This window comes from Grammomys surdaster, unplaced genomic scaffold (genome assembly GCF_004785775.1).
Source record: "Grammomys surdaster isolate TR1022 unplaced genomic scaffold, NIH_TR_1.0 255, whole genome shotgun sequence".
NCBI lineage: Eukaryota > Metazoa > Chordata > Mammalia > Rodentia > Muridae > Grammomys > Grammomys surdaster.
Window position 1 is genome coordinate 3,444,229 of NW_021604696.1, and position 25,577 is coordinate 3,469,805.

A 25,577-nucleotide genomic window follows, 5' to 3' on the forward strand; every position below is an offset into this window, starting at 1 on the left:
TAATATGTAAGTTTATGTGAATGGTAGTATATGTATGTGTGGCATGTGTGCTTATTAGTGTGGATGTCTACATACAGATGTGTCTGTGCACACGCAAACAGGTGAGTATGTATGTAAACACCAGAGGTTGAAGTTGTCACTGGGTGCCTTTCCTTAATTGCTTTATTTTTTTTTTTTTAAGGAAAGGTTCTCTCACCAAACCTGATGCACACTGCCACCTCCAGTATTTGACACAAGTTCTGACTTATGTCCCCATGCACACACAGCAGTCACTGTGCTGAGTCACCTCTCCAGCCCTCTCTAACTCATATTAAATAATGAACTTAGGCTACAACCTAAATATATTTGGCTTTGTCTTCTTCCTTATTCGCATCTTTCACTGTATCTTCCATCCCTGTGGTGAGGTGCTATGAAAGCACCTGTTTCACTAAGAGTGACGCAAAATAATTTCCCAACAACATCACATACAGACAAGAGCATTCCTGTAACTGTTCTTCAAGGACTGACATGCTTGAGGCCATCAGCGTATAAAAAAAGCTATATGTGATATTCCAAAACAGAACGCTGACGTCATGCTTTCTGTGATAACAAATCACTTTTAAAAAAAATTCCTTTCTGACATTCTGATCAGGCCAACCTGCAAATCACTTTATACCTCAAAACTGCTTTGCCTACTTCTTCATGATTCTAACTAGTGGGAATGTCGCAGGCTTGTCACCTATTTTTTTCAGTATCAAGCTGTCACCCTGAACTCCTAAAAACCAAAATGACAATAGACAAACAACAAACAAACAAACAAACAAACTCACATTGACCATTCATACCATTAAACAGAAGTGAAAACTGAAACTCAATGAAAGAAAGAGACATCTCCATGCTCGGGTCTAATGGGAGAGAGAGTAAACTTTACACCAAGCTTTGTTGGGTGATTATTTGAGAAGTTGGCAAACAAAAAAAGACAGAGAATACCATCAATGTAAGTCTCCTTTGTGGGTTGCAGGATTGCAGTTGCACAGGCTGCTGCTATCAATCAGTCACCATATGCTTTGCATTCTGTAAATCTAAGGAAAACTTATGGACTGAGGGAGGGGAGTCTTATGACACATTTCCTCTTGGTTTCTTCCCTCCCCCAACAACAGCTCAGTTAATTTTGATGATACAGGATACAGAGGCACCACTAACACACCCCATCCCAGAAGACAGGAGATGACAGCAAATGGCTACTATCCCCCTGCAACACCAGGGACACGGACAAAAGTAGCTTGTGTCCACCTCACAGGGGTAGAAATATTTGTTGGATAGTAGCCTTTAACCAGGGAGGAGGCTGAGGGGCAACTCTTCCACAGCAAGGTTTGTGGAGTGTGGGGTGATGGGCTGTGAGAGGCAGCTGGGTATCTGGTTGAGTGCAGGCCTCGAACCCCGGATACCCTAAAGGGATGGTAGGAGTTTGTTTGGTCTTGCTCCTTGGCCCTGGTTCCTTTCACTTACCTTCAGCCCTCTACAGGCACTCCCAAAAAGAGGTTTGTGTCACGTAGCATAGGTAGAGGGCATGACTACAGACCACAGAGTCTCAAGAGATCTCTGTATTAATGAGATACCTAAAGGCCAGAGGGGTGTAGCCAATTAAGCATGCCTTCCCAGACCCTCCTCCTTGCAAAAGATATTTAACCTCAGGCCCGTCCTGAGGACGCAGGGTACAGCTTCATCCACTTTCCACCATGACAATAAACCTTTTAAAACCATGGACTACCTCTCTTCTTTAGGGCCCTCCATAGAGGGGGCCTTTTAGCCACCAGAGCACACCAACCCAAACTAGCTAGCTGATCCAGCCATGGCCCAGCTAATCGAGTCACCTCAACCAAAAATCTCACCCACCCTCTGAGGCACAGCCACAGCTTCTCTCCCTTGTCCCTCTTGGCTGTGGGCTGGTCCAGCCCGTATATCCCCTATCCCCATCTCAGTCCTTCTGTGGTCTTTTAGTGGGACTTGGGCGCCCAAGGACTAAGACCAGCCAGTCTCCAGTCAGCTGCCTCGGCTCAGAGACCCCCAATCCAAGAGTTCCGCCCCCACGGGACCTCAGACTGGGATCTCCCCAAGCCTGAAGTGGAACTCAGTGGCTTCCCCTAGCACAGTGTCTGCCCAGCACTGTGTGAAGTGAACTGAGTCAAATTCCCACGATTCTGCCCCTCTGGGCTACCTGGGTTGGCACACACATGGGACCCACAACTTAGCCCAACAGGACCCACACCCACGCAAGAGCTACAGCTCCACGGTGGGGACCAATGTAAAGCAAGTGGAGCCAATAGGTTTACTAGTGACTTAGCTCAAGATAAGATCTCTGTAGGATTTTACACAAGGCTAAACAATCATGGACTGCAGGACTTGTGATCTCAGTGGCCTCATTTCCTGTCTGAAGCCACAGATTGTTCACACTTATGCAGCAGAAGTGACCAAAGGTGAGGGAAACATTAAGAAATAGGGATATTTACCAAACATAATATGTTTGGCTGCTTTTGTCCTTCATTTATCAAGCCAACTCTGAAATAGGGGCTCTTCTTTTTTATTTTCAAAGAAATATTAACTCCTTTATGGATCAATGACAGTCGCCATATTTGTCTTCTTGTAGTCTCATCTATTAGACCCCCAAACAAAGAAGCCCCTCAAAATAAATAGTGGGATTGTTCTTCTTTCCAGAGAAAACTGAGCATTTATGAAAAGGGTTATTTCCCTTTAACATTTCTACATGCCAAATAGCAAGAAGGGAAAAGGTGGGAACTCCCTGCTTCTAGTTATAAGGAGGAAGGAAAACTAAACTGGCCTCTATGAAGAGCTTGTAGGACTCTCCACATAGGTCACAGTTTTTTTGGTTTCACCCCTCTTCTGTAGAAATGAATATTAGGTTTGATAATAACTATGTCAAGGTCATGTTTACCTAATTGTAATGAAGCAAAGCATAAATTTCAAATAGTTAACCATCTGCAGGGAATGACAAGATCTTTTTTTTTCCTCCAGAAGCTGAGTAATTAAAATGGAAAAATGTGTTCAGTGTTCTAAGAAACAGGAGTGTTACTATATTAGATAAGGGAGCTGTCCGTGACCACATAATGTCATTAAAGTGATCGGAAATTATGTGGTCTTTTAAATTGCTTTATTTCCCTCAGCAGAATATTAATTTCAGGTGAGTAATTTAAATTGCATTAACAGCAGACTCCTTAAGATGACACTTCATTTAGTTGTGGAAGTCGCTGCTGCTTAAGTGATACCCCCAGTCTGCCGTCTCACACTGCGTCTAGCCTGTGCCAGATTGTAGATTGTTTTTCTTTCTTTTTTTTTTTTCAAAATACCATGGGGGGTGTCAAATGCCTTATTGCAAACCTGCTGCTTTGTGGGAAAGTGCGGTGTAAATAAAGCAGAGGCACTTCTGCAAGTCGCCACATTTTAGGTAGAGAACACTTCGGTTGAATGCGTGAAATCGACTGACAGGTTTATGAACCAAATCATTTTGAGAATATCCTTCACACACAGGAGATATCACCACATCTGTAGAGGCCATATGGTGTAAAGAAGATCCACAAGATCTTCAAGGACAGGCAAACTTATACTCCACAGTGCCTCTGTCTCAGTCATTAATAAAGTTGCTAATTTGGGGTCAAAGAAGTGTTGAAATAGATTTTTTTTTTTTAAGGAAAAGCTATCATGCTCTCTTTCTTACAAAAACTGAATGCAGACCTCACAGGCTCTATTTTCTCAATGGCCCTTCAGTCTTATCGCAGCAACTTCCTCCCACAACCCTTTCCTATTTATTCTCAGATAACACTGATCATCTTGTTTCTGTAACTGTAGACTTATGGTTACTTTATAGAATTTTATATGGACAGAGTCACAGAAGATATACTATTTCTTCTGTCTCCCTGCAATCTCATAACTGTGGAAGTCTATCTATCCCTATGGATCTATCAGTAGTAAATTTGCTTTTTGGTTTGCTGAGTAATATGTTAGTATGCAGACATAGCATTGTGTACACATTTACCTGTTAATGTTCTAGCTTGGAGCAACTGTTAATAAGCTGCTATCAACATCACAACTGAGTCTGTTAATGGACATATGTTTTCATGACTATGTAAAACTATCTAGAAGTGGAATAGCTGGACCCCATCACAGGCATTTAGCAAAGAAATTATTTTGCAATTCTATGCTTACAAATTTAGTGTTTAAAATAATTCCAGTCAAAGATCTTAACAAATAGTTTCCTTTTGAAAAAAATATATGACATGTGAATACATGAAAAGGGATGTAGTATGTCACTAAAAAGTGACAGGGCATTGGAATTAGTGGAGGTGTGACATACTGGAATTAACTGATGATTATTGCAGCCAAGTGGTCAGACTTACCATTACCTTTCAATAGACTTGAACATCAGGACAATCAGTGATATGATTCAGTTCAATGTGAGGTCAGGGAAGCCATGATATCATATATCTTAAAGTCAGAGACCATAAGTCAGAAAACCAGTGTGTGTGTGAGTGCACAAAGTTGGAGGAGCAGCACCTCATCCTAGGTGAGAAAGATGGAAAGAGACAAGAAGGGAAAGAGGAAAGGAGAGACACAAGAAAGAGAAGAAGAAAGAGGAGGAAGAGAAGAAGGGTGTGTGTGTGTGTGTGTGAGAGAGAGAGAGAGAGAGAGAGAGAGAGAGAGAGAGAGTCAGATACCTACCCACATTAGATTGATTAGATTGGTAAGGGCAAAATTTTTAGTTCAGTCTGAAACATCCTGATAGACATTCCAATGAGTGACCTTTTTCAGTAGCTCAGATAAGAGGCCACATAGAATTAGCGACCACATCACCAACTCTTTACCATGTACAAGAATACATGAAACTCCAGTTCTTTATTCTTGGTAATATTTGGTATGATCTGCCTTTCTAGTGTAGGTGTTATGATATCTTCTGATTTTAATTTGCATCTCCTTTATAGTTAGGCTAAGCCTCTTTTCATACATTTACTTTCCATATATAAATACATATGCATATATATATGTATATGCATTCAAATGGAAACTGTTAAGATCTTTCAACTGGTATTTTTTTAACATTAACATTATAGGGATAGAGTAGCAACTATATACGTACCTCACACTTTGACCGTCCAATCCTACCTTGAACAAGAGTCACCCAATTTGTTAGTATCCTCCAGCTCTTTGTCTGATAATCCTATAGGCCTAAAGGCCTGAACAATGTAGAAGCTAAACATCAAAATTCCTAAGAACCAATGAAGAGAAACCAGCAGAAATCTCTCAGTGTCCTCTCTAAAAAATACCTCCGTAGCAATGACTGGGTCAGCCATCCATCTTTCCCATGATTCTTTTATCCTTTTCCATAGACTGTAACCATATTGTATATCTGATTATTTAAAAAGTGCCCCCTTTATCTTGGGACAGTTGGACCAGAAAGTCCAAAGAGTTAAACAACAAAGACCTTCATCTGGATAGAACTAATAATGTGTGATAGTCAAAAATAAAATATGAGCAACCTATCAGCTGAGAAAAATCATACCAATGCTTTACAAATAGGAAGTAGACATAAGCATTGAGCTAATAAATCAAATCAATTTTCTATTTTTTAATCTTATAACATTAAATGGAAGCTTTGTGGAGTGATATAGAAAGTTCTTATATCATTAGTCAGCAAAACCAGTGACTTAATGATTAGCATAAACTTTAAAGATGATTGTGTACTCAGGAAATTCTAAACATTAATGTTTGAAAAGTATGAAGCCTTCCATTTTCTATAAAGGCCTATCCTGACTCTCCTCAACAATGTGTCTCTAATAATTTCTGGTTGTAAGGCAAATGCTGACAAACAACATAGACAGAAGAGGGAATTTTACTGTAAGAAAAACAAAACAATTATGTTAGGAGCCGCGTCCGCCATCGCAAGATGGCGCCGGTTTCCTGCTTCCTGGTTCTTCTTGAGAGCCTTGCTTGAATGTGCGCCTGCGCAAGGCGCGAAAACCAGTATGCTAATTTGGCGACATCATAAGAGCCAATGAGTGTGTGGCACGTCTCCTAAAGCTCTATATAAGCCATAAGCTTTTGGGGCTTGGGGTCCCTCGACTCACTACCGTCTAAGAGAGCTGTAACACTACCATCTAAGAGAGCTGTAACACTAAAAGAGCTGTAACAATAAAACTGCTGTCAGAAGAATCCTGAAGCGTGGTGTTCTCCTTTTCGGCGAGGCGGCGCCCCGCACAATTATCACTCCAAGCTCAAGATAGCCATATGATCATACTGAATACCACCACCACCACCACCACCACCACCACCACTCCTGTGTATCCATTTAAGGTTGTGTGGTTTTGTGTATATGACTCTCTCCAAGTGCCCACTTGCTAGCTGAGCACCAGTCTCTGATTCATCATGAAGAAAGCAGACGATGGCTTCCAGACAGCTTTCAAGTTTATTTACCTTATGACAAGGGACTGACACGAAAGGTCAAAGAGTCTCTCAATCAAAGTTCTAAATCTATTTTAAAAATGCAATTGCTTCCAGTTTGTGCACTCAAGGCAACTGTCCCCTAGAGGACAATCAATGGTTAACACACTTTGCTGTTGGAGCCTCTGTGTGTGAGAGAGGAATAGTGATAAGAGAGTCATCAGAAAAGTAATCATTGTCCACGGCAAAGTGATTTCTGAAGTTAAAGTTGGATTGGATTAGTACTGATAATTTTTACATTTTATTTTACTTTGGCTGCTCGAATAATGAGTATATAAGGAAGTATATACTGGGTTTTGATTTTGGTTCCTTTTTTGGACACTGCTGTTAAATATTCGGATATAGAAAATGTTATTCTTGTAGCAGAGTATATTGTAAAATATTCATTTTTGAAGCTTCAGAGATTAAGACTATTTTGATAATGTTATCTGTAGAGTTAAAAGATATGGTTATCACAAGTCTGTTGCTGGGAGAAATTACTACATTAGATAATTTGCTTGGCAGTAAGTATTTTTGAATCAGCTAAAAATAAATTGTCACAAGGTTGGAGAGAGGTTGAAAAGCCTAAGACATCACATAATGTTCTCTCCTTTTCCCTCTCCCTCTTCCTTTCCCTTTCCATCTCCCTCTCTTCCTGCCCTTCTCTTTGTTCTCCTCTCTCTCCATCCCCCCATTGTGTGTGTGTGTGTGTGTGTGTGTGTGTGTGTGTACATATGGTTGTGAAATGTGAAGATTTCAAGAGACCCATAAGTAATCTAGAATGGAAGACTTCTAGATATTCATATTTGCCAAATGTTGGGAAAAATAAAGCACCTTTTGCACACTGTACTGTGGTGTTCTAGTTCATATAGAATGGAAATAACACTGACCACAGGGCTAGATTAGATCAGTTGGCTGGATCTCCTGCTTATTCACCTAGCAAAAGCAAAGGGAACATTTAAAATACCCTAAATGCACTGGCAAGATGACTTCAGAAAGACTTCTAATTGCAGTTCTGACATGAAAGCTATTGGAAGCTTTTATTCTTATTTTTACAGTAAGTAAAAAATAAAGCCAAACTAAGAAATCAATAACCTTTCTTAGACCTATCAGAGAACTGGGGCCACGGATCAATTCCTTCCACAAAAATAAAGTGACAGATGTCTCCAGGGAGAATCAATAACTGAGATCTGGTTACCTGGAACAAATGCCACTAGAATCATGTACTGCCAAGAATGCTCAAGTGGTAATTTGGAGAAAGTACTGGCATCAGAGTGGGGGCTAGTAGGTAACTGAGAAACCCTAGGGCTTCTACCTTAGGGAAAGCCCTCATGATTTCATGAACTTTCAATCCAGAAATGTCAACAGGGTCCCGACAGAAGCATCCTCCCATGATAATTTACCTGCTGGCTGAAATTCCTTTCATCTGTCTACATGGAAATCAAGAATAAGCAAAGATGGTCTTTTTAGGCATATGCAGTTCCACAGTCGAGTGCCAATGGCCTATTGGGTAGGCAAGCAGTCTCAAATGTTGGGAGTATCTCAGCTCTAAAAGCTAAGTTATACCTCAAAGCTCCATTGGTCAGAGACTTAGAGCCCTAGATGTTGCAGTCAGTTTCCTGGTCTAGGATTTATCATGGAGCTTTTAGTGGCATCCAGCAGCAGCAGCTGGTTCTAGTCAATGTTACTGCTCTCAGATGCTTTATGTCTGGATGCTAGCTCCTTCTAGTTTTACAGCTCTCAGAATTCTGGTGTCAGACCTTCAGCTCTTAGGCTTGCAAGCTCCCTGGAGTGCTTCTAGCAACCAGGACCCATATCTCTAACCTTTGACTTGACAAGCAAGTCTAACAGTGCAATTTTTCCAACATCTTTTCTAATAATTTTTATAATTCGGGTGTTTCCATGTAGGCACAATGTTTGTGTACATTTTAGAGGCTACATTAGCATGTCAACATAACATTAAAGGAAATGGAAAACCAAACAGGCCTTGTGACTCCCCCTGTGATAAGCACATTACTGCACTAGTCTGAAATGGAGCTTACAATATCTCTGAGACCTACTCGCCCTGTTATATCCATAGAGGGAACAATATCAAACAAGTCCATGTATCCACAGTCTGGAAACAATTTTTGTCTGTATAGTTTTGCTCCTCACTTGGTAGGGCGATCACAAAGAGAACAGTCACATGTCCTGTAGATAGCAGACCTAGGAGTACAGAGATGTTCACCACCTTTGGAGCCTAGATGATGCTATTATGAGCCCTAGAGATCAGACTTGGAGCTCCAGGGTTTGGTGTCTGCCCTGCTGGGATTCTTTCTCACTTTGGACTGACCTTTTCTCACTCTGATCCCGTTCCTCTTTTATGGAATGGGAATATTTATATCCATCTTGCATCAATTTATCCTGAGAGCATAGCATTTGCTCTTTTTGTCTATTTGGGCTGAGAGGGTTTCATCATAAAGGGACTGATGAAAATAAAAAATGAAATGCCTAAGAGTGAACCAAATGTGGAAGTGAAAGAACTTCACAAAGAAAGCTGCCGTGGAGAGTTGTCCTCTGAACCTGTCAGCTGCAGTAACGACAGGAAGGATCTGGCCCACTAACATCCCACCATGGAGATAAGGGGGAGCTCATGAAACCACACTCTCCAAGATTTTATAGACAGTTCATAGTTGCTAACTGGGAAGACTCAAAGGGTCCTGTCCTTCACCAAGACTTAGAGGCAGTTAACAGTTGCTAGCAGGAGGGGCTCAAAGGCTACCCTCCTGCCAAGGATATATGGACAGGTAATTGTTGCCAAGGAAGGGAGACTTTTTTAAAACTTCTTTGATGATGGAGACACAATCCCATAGGTGACCTTGCACCCTTACTCCTGTAAATGACCATAACTATACTTATTGTTTCATCAAGATAGACTTGACAGGAATCATTTCTTTGTTCTATCATTGGTACCCTCTCTGGGGCAATAAGACATTTGCCTGTCTCCTGAAGAAGTTACATAGTACCTCCTTATGTAGAGCATACCATCCTCTTTTTCAAGCCTTAGTTGATAGACCACCCACCCACACTGGGTCTCCAGGATTTAAGGAAAGCTGTCTGCGGTTCACCCTCCACCTTTCTGAATAATTCATCCTCAGCAGTCTCAGCTTTATCTCCTAGCGTGGTTGCTAGAAACCTTGGCTCTGGCTGTGCATTCTATCCTCCCCCAGATAAGAGGCCTACAAAGGAGGGAATGGGAAACTTTCAGCTAAAGTTCCAGATGTGGTTTGGGTTTGGTGGGTCAAGCACATCTGGAGGTCTGGGAAAGCCACAGTGGAGCAGAATGTACTTTCCACAGCCACTGCTGGCATTGCTTCTAGAAGTGCCACAGAGGACTTTGTTTTCTCTGAGGCAGCATGGAGTCCAATCCCTACCAACCTTTGTGGTTTAAAAAGAAGTAGACTGTCATGCATCCCCTTAGTGGGACATTTTATAACAAGTAGGGCATCCAACAACAGAAGCAGATTCCTGGAAATAAAAGGATTGCCTTGAACTAAAGGTTGACTGATTATAAGAGGAATAGTCTCCTGTTATAGCCTTCCCAGGTAGCTGGGTTAGAAACTGCTCTTTGAGGTTCACTTCTGTGCGTTCAACCTTGAGTCTCTCTCTTACTTTTTTTATGGTTCTATAAACCAATATATTAGGACTGGTTTCCTATTAAAGTTTGCTCATTTTTCCAATGTTGAATTTTCTTCAACTCAGCTCTGTCCACTTCATGAAAAAGCTATGTAATTACAGTATCCCTCATCCCATATGGCTGCCTTGTCTGTTATCAGCTCTTTAGAACTTGTTGCTAAGAAGAGCTGTCAGGATAGGCTTTCTTGTACAGCTAAAGTTAGTTAACTAAAAATGGCATCAAAATACTTGAGCCAACATTTGATACATCATGGTGGCGATTATTGGAATCATGTAATGATTGACTACAAAAATAATGGTAACCATGATTATAAAAACATCATAAGTAGTAAGAGAAGGGCATTTGGTTCAGTAAGATGTAGGTTATTGGGTACCTAGAGAAAGTAAAGTCACTTCTCTTTTTAAGAAATAAAATAAATGTTTAAGAAATGAAGTAAAACATAATTTTTGTTCATAAAATCTGATAGAAAATCTTCATTTAAAAACACATTTTTAATTCTATGTATATGTGTGTGAATGTCTGTTTGTGTGTGCAGATACCTGGAGGCTGTAAGAATGTGTTAGATCCCTTGAAGGTGGTTGTGAGTTGCCAGAAGTGAACGCTGGGAACTGAGCACAGGTCCTCTCTAGGATTATGTACTCTGAACAACTGAACCATTTCTCCAGCCCCAACAAGGGGAGAAAATTCTAATGTCTGTCACTATATGGAACCAGTTCCACAGAAAACAGAAATGAAAATTGTGTAAACATTTTGGAAGACAAATTAGTTTTCTGTTTTTATTAGCAATGTTCCAGGGGACTGTAGTGTGTTGGGATGTTACATTTTGTGCACAGATGTGCGGACTGGACTATTTACTGAGTCCTTGCAGCTCAGAAAAGATGCTTGGTGAAAATCTTGATTTTGTTGTTGTCAATAAAGGCCCACTGGAACTCAAACAATGTAACATATCAAGTATTTATACAAACATTAGTATGGGAGCTGGCCTAAAATCCAAAATAAAATAAATAAAAATGGCGGATTCAGGGCTATTTTTGGCCAACACTAAAAATAGCATAAATAGAGATCAAGAAGGTGTTGTATATCTCGAAAAGATGATTAGAAAGGTACACAAAAGTTATCTTCAAAAATGAAACAAACTTATACAATGCCTCTGGATCACTAAAGGAGAAAACCCTGAAGATACATACTGAAATTTTATTAGTTGGGAGTCAGTAGTAATAAGGGTTGGAAAAAGCAAATCACAAATGATGACAGATCTATGAGTGTGAATGACACAAATTCCCCAATTAACAAAATGAAAACAGACAATTATAATCAGTTAAATATGGAAGCATAGAGAGCTTCTGGGCTCTAGCTCAGTGGCACAGCACCTGCCCCTCATGCATGAGGCCCTGGGTTCAATCCCCAAGACCTTCAGGAAATCCATGGAGCTCGAAACCCCCAAGAACAGAATTAATGTTAAATTTAGGCAAAGTTGCATTTAAAATACAAATTACCAAGTTAAAATGATTACTATTGAAAATCTAAATCTTCAAGCAGAGATATGTGCTCTATCTTGATGAAAAATAGGAAATGAAAATCAGTATGTACCAGGACAAATTGATAGGCACATGATTATTTGGGAAACACATATCTCCCAGTTCAGGAATACCATATTACTGATGGAACAGAAGAACATAGATATTCTACTCATGTATGAAAGGACAAAGAACATTTCCTCCATAGGAAATAAAAAGAATAGACTTTCTAAGAATACTTGTCTTTTTTTCTTTTTTTGAAAGAAAGATGGGAGTTGGCTAAATTAAAATGTCTATAATTTGAGGCTGGAGAGATGGCTCAGTGATTAAGGGTATTGGCAGTTCTTTCAGAGGACCAGGGTTCAATTCTCAACACCTACATGGCAGCTCACAACTGTCTCTGATTTCAGGGGATCCAACACCTTCACACAGACATATGTTCAAGCAAAATGCCAATGCACAAAAAGAAAAAAATAAATATATTTTTGAATGTCTACAATTCTACACATTTTAACAATAATCAGCTTAATGTATAAATATTTATATGCACAGACATTAGCAACAGTTACCTCATAAGTGCTCACTATGTCCTAGGTACTATGACAAGAGCTTGACCTGTGCAGTAATTGCATAGCTAATAAAACATTCATCTGTATGGAACAATCATATGATCTAATACAAAGTGGGATGCCACACTGAATGCTATAAAATGTATTAGTGTGCTTGTGTATTAACACAACATGTTACTTGATCAATTTTATAGGAAAAGAGAAAAAAGAGTCTGATTAGAAAAACTCAAGATATTTACAGCAGTCTTCTCTATACGGAAAGATTACAGGTAATTTTTATTTTGTTCTTTAGATTTTCCTATTAATTCCACACCATAATGTATTATTATTATTCATTATGAAGAAAATGTGTTTGAAAATAATAAACACAGAAAAAACCTTAAACATAAAACCTTGTTTAAAAGCATCAAATTGATTTCATAAATTAAACTTTAACTCGTTGTAGTATGAGACATTTTTATTTCATTTTAATAAATTGAATAACAACACACTGTATCTCAGGTGGATGACATGGTTAGTAAATCTGATAGGAGCCTCCTCCAGAAAATGTGTCATTTAAAATAAAGAAAAGAAAGCAGAGAATTTAATCAGGCTCAATATTAAACATCACAAGGATGTTCTCATATAAGCTCTTATATTTTTGTGGGTAAAAATCATTGAACTTATGGAATATGTCAACTGTTACAACAGAGGTAAAAGTTATTCATATATATGTAGAAAGTAAAAAGGTTGACATTGTCATACTGGTTGACATTAAGCTATATATTTTGAAGAATTAATCAGTAGTTTAAGGGAGAGGAGGAATTATGTTTTATGTGGAAAATTCAGAAGCCACAAAGCATATGTTAAAGTAAGCACTTATATTTTGTAAAATCCAAAGTCAAAAATAATAACCATCAAAAAATGACGTCAGCAGGAAGCAGACTTGTGAGGAGGTTTGTTATCTTGTCCAGGATGTTTCTTATCTCCATGGTGTCTTCTGCCAGATTTGAGGGTTCTTGGTTCAGGCAATAAAAGATATAGAAATATATGCACAGTAACAATTCATACACACAAATATATGAACAGTAACAATTCAGATACACAAATATATGAACAGTAACAATTCAGACACACAAATATATGAACAGTAACAATTCAGACACACAAATGTATGTCACTCAAGGTACTAGTTCAATATATCTGTTCTAATTTTAATCTTTTTCTACAGTCAAGATTTTATGCCCCTCCCAGTCCATCCTCTGACTGTTCCACACCCCATACGTCCTTCCCCTTGACCTCTACCCTTTTCTCCCCAAGGATGTCCCCACTCCCCAATCCCCACCCCACCAGACCTCTAAACTCCCTGAGGCCTCCAGTCTATTCAGGGTTAGGTCCATCTTCTCTGACTGAACCCAGACCCTGAAGTTCTCTGCTGTATGTGTGTTGGGGGCCTCATATCAGCTGGCGTATGCTGCCAGGTTGGTGGCCCAGTGTCCGAGAGATCTCAGGGGTCTCAGGTTACTTGAGACTGCTGGTCCTCCTACAGGGTCGCCCTCATTCTCAGCTTCTTCAAGCTTTTCCCTAATTCAACCACAGGGGTCAGCAGTTTCTGTCCATTGGTTGGGTGCAAATATCTGCATCTGACTCAGCTGTTTGTTGGGTCTTTTGGAGGGTAGTTAAACTCAGATCTTCAGGCTTGGTGGCAAGCTCCATTACTCACTGAGCCATTTTGCCAGCCAAGATTGTTCATCAGCTGCATGCTATAAATAGCATTAGTATCTTCCTGTCACAGATGAAGTAACTAATGTTTAAGCAGTTCTTTCTTTTTCATAATCCAAGTGGAAATTATAGAAATTAGTGATGTTAGACCTTCAACTCTGGTTGACTTGACTCTGACTCATTGTACTTAACTATCAAACTTTCTTACTCAGTTACATTGGGATATGTTCATATTAGAACAACAAATTGGTTATTAATATCAACATTTCCTCAGTATAACTGACTGGTGCACAAGACTACAATGATTTCAACTCTGAATGAGTGGTGGTAAAGGCAAATTTGTGACTAAAAATAGAATACACTTTAAAATACCATTCCTTTTATTTTCCTAGGATAGAATTGCCACAAAGAAGTGGATTAAAAAAAAGAGAGAGCCACAAGCCTCAGAAGGTCACTGTGGTTGCTTCAAGGACAGACTGACAGAGTGAGCAATGGATTCCTGTGAGTCCTGGCTGGACTCCATTTCATCTCCATACCTCCATACCTCTCAACAGCAGCCTAAGTCACCCAGGATGGGAGTGAATGCAGAGAGGCATGTACCCCCCCCCCGAGGCCTGGCTCCCCACAGAGCCCTCAAGAACCTGTCTCCAGCATCTGATTTTGGCAGCTGAGTGTCCTTGAAGCTTCACACTCACTGGCAGATGTGTGGTGGTCTTTGTTTCTCCTGACCCTTCAGTCAACCCTTTGGGCCATGACCTTTTCACTTCCCCCACAACTACAGAAGTTGTAATCCCAGCATTAAGTACCTTGCCTGATGGTGATTCAGCTACTAGGCCAGAAGCCAAACTAATGCAGCAAATGTGCTTTTTAAAATAAAATATAAGCATACCAAAATATTTTCAACTAAGTATGTTTTCAAAGTCAAAACGAGGAACACAGGGGTGTAAATCCTAAAATATAATATGTTGGCTAAGACAATGAGTGGAAATATAAAGGAAGAGTTTTTAAAAGATCCTTTACTCCGATCAAAGCACAAACAAGAATAAAAGCTTATTTTCTGGCAGATTTCTGGAAATCTGGCCCAATATTCTTTAGATATAACATTCATTTCTTGAATATATGTACCTCCCCAAAGTCCTTGGCTATAACTAGTTATAAAGACTCATTAGCATACCAGTGACGCCAAGACACTACTACTACACTGTAAGTGAGCACTGCTGTTGATGTTTTTCTTGGCTCTGCGAATAGCCTTATTTTCAGTCGGTAATAAGCCACTACATCTCCCTACACCTCATCCCTCTTGAAAATGGCCATCACCATCAGAAGTGTCCATTAGTTTGACTCTTCAAAATAACACATCACAAGGCTTAGGTTGGGTTTAAGCAATCTCTCTATTCTGTAACTCTATTGTGGAGTAAAACTTTGAGGTGTCGGGAGACAAAGCAAGTTAAAGCAAACCCTTCGCTGGCTGCTCCCTGTGGTATAGGTCAATAATACTAACAACTTTCGTCTCAAATTCAAGCCATTGAAGTTTCCCTTTTCTATGCCCTGAGTATCTGTTCTCCACTTTTCAAAGGACTGTATGCTTTAGAACAAGGAGAGGCAGCTCATACACAGTTCCACAGTTCTTCTGATTAAATTGTAGCATTCGTCGGTTCTGGGGCTGCCAGGCAGTGATGAAAGGGCACAGGGCTTTGATTATTTATTCCTCAGTAGCAAAGAGAGAGCAGTACCAAAAATGAGGACACAAGCTTAGAAGGCAGCAAGCTGGGCCTATCTTATACACAGCTAAGCTCTGCCACTTGTTGTCTTGTTTGTGTGAGCCAGAGCAAGTTTCTCCTCTCCTTGTCTAAAATAATACTGATAATTACCTTTCCCAGTCATCCAGAGAAGTATGTCAGTTATTCACTTTGAAGTACTTAGTCTAGAGCTTGATTTCAGATAACAGCTAGGATTTCCTATATGCTCTATATCAGAAGCCCATAATTCATTTGTTTATCTATTCAACAAATAGTTACCAAACATATGTGTGTGCTTGGTACTGTTCTAAATATTGTCCTAAAAATGTCACTAAGAAAGGCTTATTCTTTCCAATATCTTGTATATTTACTGGATAAATCTTAAGAATATAATATGCTAAGCATTATATACACATATTATAAATATTAAATATGTGTATTCTTTATGTATTTTATATGTGTATATATGTGTACATACATATATATTATATATTATACATATATATGTACACATATATACATATATTATATGCATATATAAATATGTATATACAATATTATATATTGTATGTATTTTTTGTATTATATGTATATATGTAATGTATTCTGTTATATTATATATATAAATATGTGTATACATATGTAAAATAAAATATGTATACATAATATATAATAGATGAATATATGTATATTTACATATAAATATACATCTATAATATATACTTAATATATGTCTATACATATATTATATATGTATATAATTGTGTGAGTGAGTATGTGTGTGTAATGAAAATTAGATTCTCCAAAGCTACAAAAGTTCACCTAAAGTCCTTAAGGGCATCTGGTCTCTGCAAACAGGCATGAACCAAACAAGCCTCAGGAAATAACATTACACTGGAGGGAGGGGTATTTTCCTGAATAATATCATATTTGAGTCTCTTCTATCTGTTGATAAATGAAAATGAAATTAGAATAAGTATTTTCTTAATTTTACCTTTAAATATTTTTTTGGAGAATTTCATAGACTACTGCATTTACATTTTTCCATCCCACCATCTTCCCCCTTAAATTCCCCCTGTGGCAAGAGAGTGTTATACTATTGTACAAGCTATCAGACTAGTCATCAGAGGAATGAAAACCAGGACTGAACTGGAAATGTAACTCATCAGCAGAGCACACATCCAGCATGTTCAAAGTCCTAAGTGCTGCAAGAAAACAGAGAGACAGCAAGACAGCAGTGGGCGAATGTGCCAACAGCAAGCCTGACAACCTAAGTTACATCCCCTGGACCCATATGGTAGGAAAGAACTGACTCCCACAAACTGTCTCTGACCTCCTCACAAGTGCTGTGACATGCTTGCACACATACACATGCACACACGTGCTTACACACACACAAACACACACACACACACAAGTTTTAAAGTGATTTAAAAAAAATGGGAGCAAGAGAGAAAAAGGAAGGAGGAAGAACTAGAAAAAGTGTGTCACTCATTAGGATGGGCATATTCAAAAAGTCAGATAGAAGGGAGCTTTGGTGCAGTTGTGGAGAAATTGGAACAGTATCACACAGGGGTTAAGAGTGTAAGTGTACAGCCACTTTGAAAAAAATCTGGCCATTGCTTAGGAGGTTAAACGGCTGTCAGAGGATTAGGCTTTCCTCTGAAGTATATAATCAAGAGAAATGGAAACCCATGTTCACATCAAAACGTGTACACTTATGATCACAGCAGAATCTCCATAACATCAACAATAGAAATAATCCACATGTCCGGTAACAAAAGAATCAATAAGCAAGACGAGTTCTGCGTATCTTTATGATAGAGAACTATTTGTCAACAGACGAATGAAGTATTGTACATATTACAACATGGGCAGACTTTGGAAATAGTATGCCAAATGAAAGGGCACAGCCACAAAAGGCCACAGGTTGTATGAGTTTGCTTAGATGAAATAGTCAGAATGGCCAGGCGGTGGTGGTGCACGCCTTTAATCCCAGCACTCGGGAGGCAGAGGCAGGCGGATTTCTGAGTTCGAGGCCAGCCTGGTCTACAGAGTGAGTTCCAGGACAGCCAGGACTACACAGAGAAACCCTGTCTCGAAAAACCAAAAAAAAAAAAAAAAGAAGTCATAAAAAAAAAAATAGTCAGAATGGCCAGACCATAGAGACACAGAGACAGAGGACATTCATTGTCACGGAGTAGTGAGAAGGAATAAAAAGTGGTTGTTAATAGATCCAGGGTTGAGGAGAACTGGTGAAAATGTATTAAAATTAGTGACCATGTGAAAGCAATGGACTTATAGGTTATGTGAATCTATCTCAATAGAGTCATTTAGAGAAAGTGTTGGATGCTCTGGGGAAAGTTTCTTCACTGAGTATTCGTCTATTTTCAACATTATGTATTTACTTTCTGATACAAGATCACAGACTTGAGGAAGGTCTCTGTATCCCCTAAAACACCCTTTGCTCTTGTTTCACCAGCCCGTAGTTATGCCCTAGCTTCACACCTTCAGTGTGAATATACCAAAAAGAAATTATTTAAAGTAACAGGGTGATGTTTCCCAGTGAGCCTTATCAACCTTGCACTGTCTAGAATGATCAAGGGTGTGGGTCTTTTGCTGACAGTGGGACTCTGATGACAGCAATGAGAATGAAGATGAAGTACCAAGAGGGGAAGGCAGAGAGCATCCTCATGGAAGGAAGACACCGAGAGAAAGCTGTCACTGTCGCATTGACCCTGTTGTCATCTGTCTCTGCTCCAGCTCTAAGACTATTTTCAATATCCTCTTCTATGTGATCCTCATATCATGCCAGAACCATACACACCTAAAGCTGTGACTGCATGAAACTATTACCTGTTTCTGTTTCCTCTGCTTTTGATCAGTCTCTTATTTTGGTTTAAAATTACACTGAAAGTTCCCCCTACTGCTTCTGATACCGTCACTCTCCTTACAGCATAGTGAAGATACTTCATTTGAAGACTCACTACAACCGATGATCAAGAGATGTCTGAAAAGGACTCCAACCCACATCCATTCTTTCTAAAAGTATTGCATGGTTAACTAACCACATCTGGAAAGAGCATAGGAGGTCACAAAGAATCCACACATTGTCCTTACGTATCGCCACTGCTCATGGAGCCCTTTGTTATCTGATATTTCCCTTTGTATTATAACTAGATATTAATTTTATCCACACAGAAGAGAAAATTTCTTTATTGTTACACACCAACAAGCACTGGTTTAGTATAAGATTATTTATTATTAAATTTTATGGCTCTTTAATCTATAATAATAAATGAGTCTGAAACACTTCATCTTCACACATAAATTATGTGGCCTAGATACTCTAACCTCTAAAAATAAGGAATAAAATTTATATGGTTAGATTCCTATTCAACATCCATTTCATCTTCCCACTTCCCAAAAGGTATCACAACATTTCTAGTATCCACGTTTCCTCATGTGCCCGTCTGATTCAGGTGAGGTTGGAGCCACCAAAAACGAAGGGTTGAAATTTGTTTGGCTACAGTAAATCCTGACAACTCCATTCTCTTGTTTGGGAGAAATATGATATACCTCTGCCCATAGAAGAAGACCTTGGGACATGGAGTGTATCAGGAAGCATCCCCTCTCTACTTTTTTTTGATGTAGTTGAGGACTGAACTCAGGGCTTTGCACTTTCTAAGTCAACATGCTTGACTCCAAACCTCTCCTTCACACTTTTGCAGGCTTGCAGAAAGAGATGTTCTCCTTCACACTTTGGATGCTGTTGTGCCTGGATACTATACCAGAACTGCTATGGTCTTCATTCTTTCTACATTCTGAGACTAACATGTACTCACAGAGGTGGGAGAAAACAGTGCACAACAATAGATCCAGAGCCCTGACAACCTACACCTGAAATTTTCTAACAGCATCATCACTGTATTTCTTGAGAAGGTGGGAAGCCCAGGACTATTCACAACACACTGGAGCCATACTGAATGTCACATGTATTCCTCTAAACTGCAATTATTTCTATATATTAGTCAGTTCAGACATAAATGTATCATTAATTGGGTATTTCTAGAGCGGGAAAAAGCTTGGGTATCTTCAGAGCCAAAGGAAGAACTAGCTCCGGTAGCATAGTGTTCATAAAGATGTGCACACACAAGAAACAGGGTGGCATGGATCAGAAGTGCTCTGGCACCAAGGAAGAGCTTTAGTTAGGAAACTGGTAAGATTAGATGCAAATTTATAAAGTCATGGAAGATGGTCCTATGACAATCAAAAGAGGAATAAGTAGATGAAATTACTGTAGCTGATAAAAGTCCTAGGAAAAAATTCCCCTGGAGATTGGTCACAGGCGCAGAGGACCAAATAACAAGTCCCACTGTACTGGTCTGAGATTTATTCTTCATACTTAATTGTTCATGATATGCCCTTGATACACAAAGGACATATACCAGGGACTCCCCAGGCCTGGTTTAAAATAGAATTTAAAATTGCCTTGCTGTTGAATAGCAAAATTGAGTGATGTTACACCAAGATAAGCCAGTGGGAAATGCAAGCCTAAGCATCTAAATGTACTAAGTTGCTCTGGAACTGAGATGTTGAATGTGGGCCTCTTCTTCTGGGATTGTTTCTGGAACTCTACTTTCCACTAAAATCTGGAAATGTCCTATCCCTTCCATAGAATGTTTTGAATTTACATATAGCCTATAAACATATCCCCATAAGCTTTAAAACCTCTCCATAGCATCTCTACTAAATACTAATACAGGGTAAACTGTATATAAATGGTTGTTATGTCATATTGTTCAGGGAACAGTGGCAAGAATAAAATGTCTATGCATGTGTAGCAGACATCTCATCTCTTCTCTCCTTTCCAAATATTTGTAATCCAAGTTTGGCTGAGCTCCTTGATGTGAAACACAGGATAGGGAATGACTGACTGTCAACAGAAGGAACATTTACCTCAAGTGAAAACCTTAGTTTCAGTCAAGAGGAGAAATGTCACCTTCCTAGGACATAGTCAGAAAATGTCCAAGAAGGCTCTGGCCCACTGCTCCACGCCACACTGCTGGGCTGTCAGGGGCAGCCCTGCTTACACACTGAAGGCCTAGAATCAGCAATAGGCCTGACACACACCAAGTCTTGGGTCTCTGTGGAAAAACACTGAAACAGACGCCTTGAAGGTATTGTAAACAAGCAGCTTTGGTGGAAAATTGCCAGGCTGAATACATAGACCTTGTAGATAGGTAACCTTGGTGGATAGTACCAACTTAGATAAGGACAAGTAAATCATAGTCAGTGTCATAGTGACCTGTCCCCTGAACCTTCATCCAGCTGACACTCTGTTCTGGAAGATATCTATACTCCCCCTGAACACCCACGCTCCTGCAACATCCCCTTCCCCACATCCTGCCTTTTTGTGTATATAACCCATGTGTGAAAAAGTAAAAATTGCAATCTGATCAAAAAAAAAAAAAACCTTAGTTTCAGAATAACAGATTTTCTTCAATAGGAACATAATACCAAATGCAAGTAGTATCTGTACCTTATTCTGTATAGGTTGTATCCAGATAAAGCTAGGAACCACAAAACAAAACACCGACAAACAATCTCGTAGGCATTACTTTGAATATATTTAATTGACTAAATATGAATAGTGTGAGGATTAAAAATCACCCAAATTAGTTTATCATCAGATGGTACTAGCAGTTTTCCAAAGGCAGGAAACAAACCTGTAAATGAAAGGATGGAGTCTGGATTAATAGCAAATTGTTAAATAAATGTAATAACAATTATGAAAGGACAATATATTATTTTCACTCATCAAAAAATTCTTGATCTTCTAAATAATATATTTTAAAGTATTACTAATATTGACATAAGAAATATAGTTCTACTATTTCTGTGGAAATTCCCCTTGAAGAAGCCAATAGCGAGTGTGTTACTTATGAAAGAGCTATAAGAACACTACTAAAATCAAAATATAAAGCATAGATCATGATTCTAAAGTAATATTTTAAATCCAATGATTTATTAGTGTTTTGATGAAGAGAAAACAGAGATCCAGACCATTTCAACTCATCCTTCGAAATAAAATTAATAAAATATCTACCTACCACCCCCAGCTGAGGGAGGTATCTGTCACTAATGAAGATTCTCATTGTCAAAATAAAGGAAAATTTCTAGTGATGTTTTGTAGATTTTTATTTAAGCTAAGTTATCAATAAAAACTTGAGCCCTATTTTATATTATATACATTTTCTAATATCAGATTTGGATCTGAATTACAACACTTCCACTTACTGTTTGACACTTGACAACTTACTTTAGAGTAGCTCATCGAAATTTCTCCAAGATTTATCATATATTAGGACACAAAGAAAGCCTCAAAAATACAGAAAGATTTAGATATCTCAATGGAATAAAGCTGGACATCAACAGCAATGGTAACTACAGAAAATACACAACCCAGGAGACTAAACAACAGTCCCCTCTAGATGGATTCATTGTTCCCCTTATAAGTGTGAACTGGCCTATTTTATTTTATTTTACTTTATTTTATTTTATTTTTTATTTTATTTTATGACAACTTTTGAGTTGAAGTCTATTTTCTCAGCTATTAAAACAGCTAAACCTGCTTGTTTCTTAGTTCCATATTTTCGGAATAACTTTTTCCACTTTTTTTACCGTAAGGTAATATCTATCATTGGAAGTGAGATGTGTTTTGGAAAGGCAGCAAAAAGATAGATCCTAATCTAACTTGTTAACCTTTTTCTTTATATTGGGGAATTGAGGCCATTGGTATTCAGAATATCTATTGAAACATACACATTGATTTTTGTCAATTTGTTGTGTTTGTAGCATTTGTCTTGATCTGTTTAGAGACTTGTCGCGGTATTTATTCATCCTCTGTGGTTTTGGGGGTGTGTTTACCTTTCTCTTCAGACTTAAGCATTTATTCCAATGGAGACGACATAGTAGTTCTAAATTCTTTTAGTCTATTTTTATAGTGGAGTTTTTACTTATCATTCAAGTTAATAGTTTTACAGAGTATAATAGTCTGGCTTAACAGTTTTGATCTTTAGAACATGAGATATATCTTTTCAGCCCTTTCAGGCGATAAATGTTTCTACAGAATGATCAGTGTTATTCTGATAGGCCCAAATTTATAGGTGGCTTGACACTTTTTTCTTGCAATTTTTAATATTTTCTGTCTACATTTTATTGCTTTGACTTTAATATGCCACAGAGAGTTTCTTTTCTCACCTGTGTGTTTTGTGTCTTATAGACTTCTTGTATCTGGGAAGCCATATTTTTCTCTAGATTTGAGAATATTTCTTGTATAGTTTTATTAACATTATTTTCTATGACTCTGGTATGGTATTCTTTTTCATCTTCCTTGCCCATAATTTGAAGGTTTCATCCTTCACAATATGCCAAATATTTTTTAGGTTCCATTCGTATTTTAAAAATAATGTATTGTTAAAAATAATTTTTAAAAAGTCTAACATCCCTTCATGGGTGAAAGTCAGAGAGGTACTGTGAATTGAAAGAATACACTACAACACAATAAAAGCTGCATAAGAAAAGTGGCATTGACTTTTATTGAACAATTCAATTACTCTGCCCTTCCTTTGCTTCCCAACAGTCTGTTTTTTACATTCATCCCATTGATGAGGGTTTTTACTATCTTATTGCATTTTTAAATTTCCCCACATCATTCCAGGATCACTTTATTTGAGAAATTCCCTTTACTGAATTTTATTTTCATATATTGAATTGACTTTATCTCATCCAAGTTTTTGTTTTTATCCTCTTGTAGTGCATTCATATCTCCATTAAATTGTTTGAGCATAAATTATTTTTCTGGAAGTTCTTCTAAATCTTTTCCACTGGGAGCCATTGCAATGGGGTTAGTGGTTTTTAGAAAAGATATTTATCTTAATTTTCTTGTTTTTGTTGTGTACTGGGACCTTCACATCAGGTGTTTGTTTGTTGGTTGGGTTTTTCTTATTTCTTATTATTTTTAATTCAAGTACCTAAATGTTGAGTTGGGGACTGAGTCACAGCAGGGTTGAGGTGTTATGTTCCTCTGTAGGACTGATATTCAGGGCCATAAGCTCCATCTCTGTCTTCCTTTGAAGTCAGATACTATACTGGGCCCACTACTTACTGAATCTGTAGCTTCTCAATCAGTTATGAAACTCCCTGTGTTCATGAACCTTATGCTGGATCAGACCTGGTCCCTATGCATGGGCCCATAGCACTTGTCTTAGATCTGTTTAGAGACTTGTCATGGTATTATTTATTCATCCTCTGTGGGCCCATAGCTTATACTGTGAGACGTGGAACTCTTTGTACCTGAAATTGCTGTGGATCTGTTCAGTGTTCTACTTTGGACCACAGTTTCCACAGCCATAAATTGTGGAATTTCCTGCACCTGTGGGCCCTTCCAGTGTCATCTGCAACTTTGTTCCTGAATATGTAGTTTATCCTGTAAATTGTGGATCTTCCTATGAATGTGGGCCTCATTCTGGGACAATAAGAAACTCCTGCCCAGGTACACAACTTTTGCTGACAGTTGTGGCAATCCCAGTACCTGTCTGCTGTCTAGTCACTGAAATGTCTGTATTCTTTGGTTGACATTAGAATCAGTTTCTAATGTAGATTACATCAGATGGAGATTAAAGAAACACCTAGACTTATGGACTGAGCAACTACTGGATTCTCAGCCTCTTTGTTGTGATATAGCCTCTGGAAGACATTCCAGAATGTATCACATAAGTAAATCTAATAAATCCACATATTGATTCTATTGATTTTTTCTCTAGAGAACCCTGATTAATACAATGAACATAAATAATTAAATGTATTTCATTACATGAGTAGACTCAAAGATATAAATACATGATCATCTCAATAGATGGAGAAAAGGGTTTGAACAAAGTACAACATTCCTTCATGGGTAAGTCATAGGGGGACTGGGAATTGAAAGAATACACAACAACACAATAAAAGCTGTATATGACAAATTTACAGCAACATCACACTGAACGGAGATAAACTCAAAGCATTTCCACTAAGATGAAGATCAAGACAATTGTAGCCACTCTCCCCTCTTCTGTTCAATATAATGCTTGAGGTTTTAGCTACAGCCATAACACAAGAGAAGGCAATGGAAAGGACATAGATAAGAGACTCCAAAGACTCCACCAAAAGATAAAAAAAAAATTAAAATCCTCTAAGAATTGATAAACACCTTCACCAAAGTGGCAGGATACAAAATTAACACGTAAAAATCAGTAGCTTTGTTATAAACCAATGACAAACATACTGAGAAAGAAGTCAGAGAAAAGAATCCTATTCACAATACACACACACACACACACACATACACACAGGCACACACACATACACAAATCACCTTTAAATAAGTCTAACCAAGGAAATATAAACTTTCTTAAGACATTGAAGAAAGAAAATGATAAATATACTAGAAGATAGAACATGGTTCTATGCTCATGGACCAGAAGAATTTACCTTGTGAAGTTGGCCATCTAACTAAAACTGATCTACAAATCCAATTCAATGGCAATAAATATTCCAAAACAACTTCTAACAGACATAGAAGAGACAATTCAAAATTTATATAAAAGCATCAAAGATTCATGGCCAAAGAAACACTGAATAAAAGCTATACTAAAAGAGGTGTCATCATACCTGGTTTCATTATGTTACAGAGTTATAATAATAAAAACAGCATAATATCTGCCTAATAATAGACTCCTAGATCAATAAAACAGAATTGAGGACCCAGATATAAGTTTACACACCTGCAGTTACACTATTTCTGACAATGATATAAAAATATGTACATTAGAGGAAAAAACAACTTCAACTTAAAGGCACA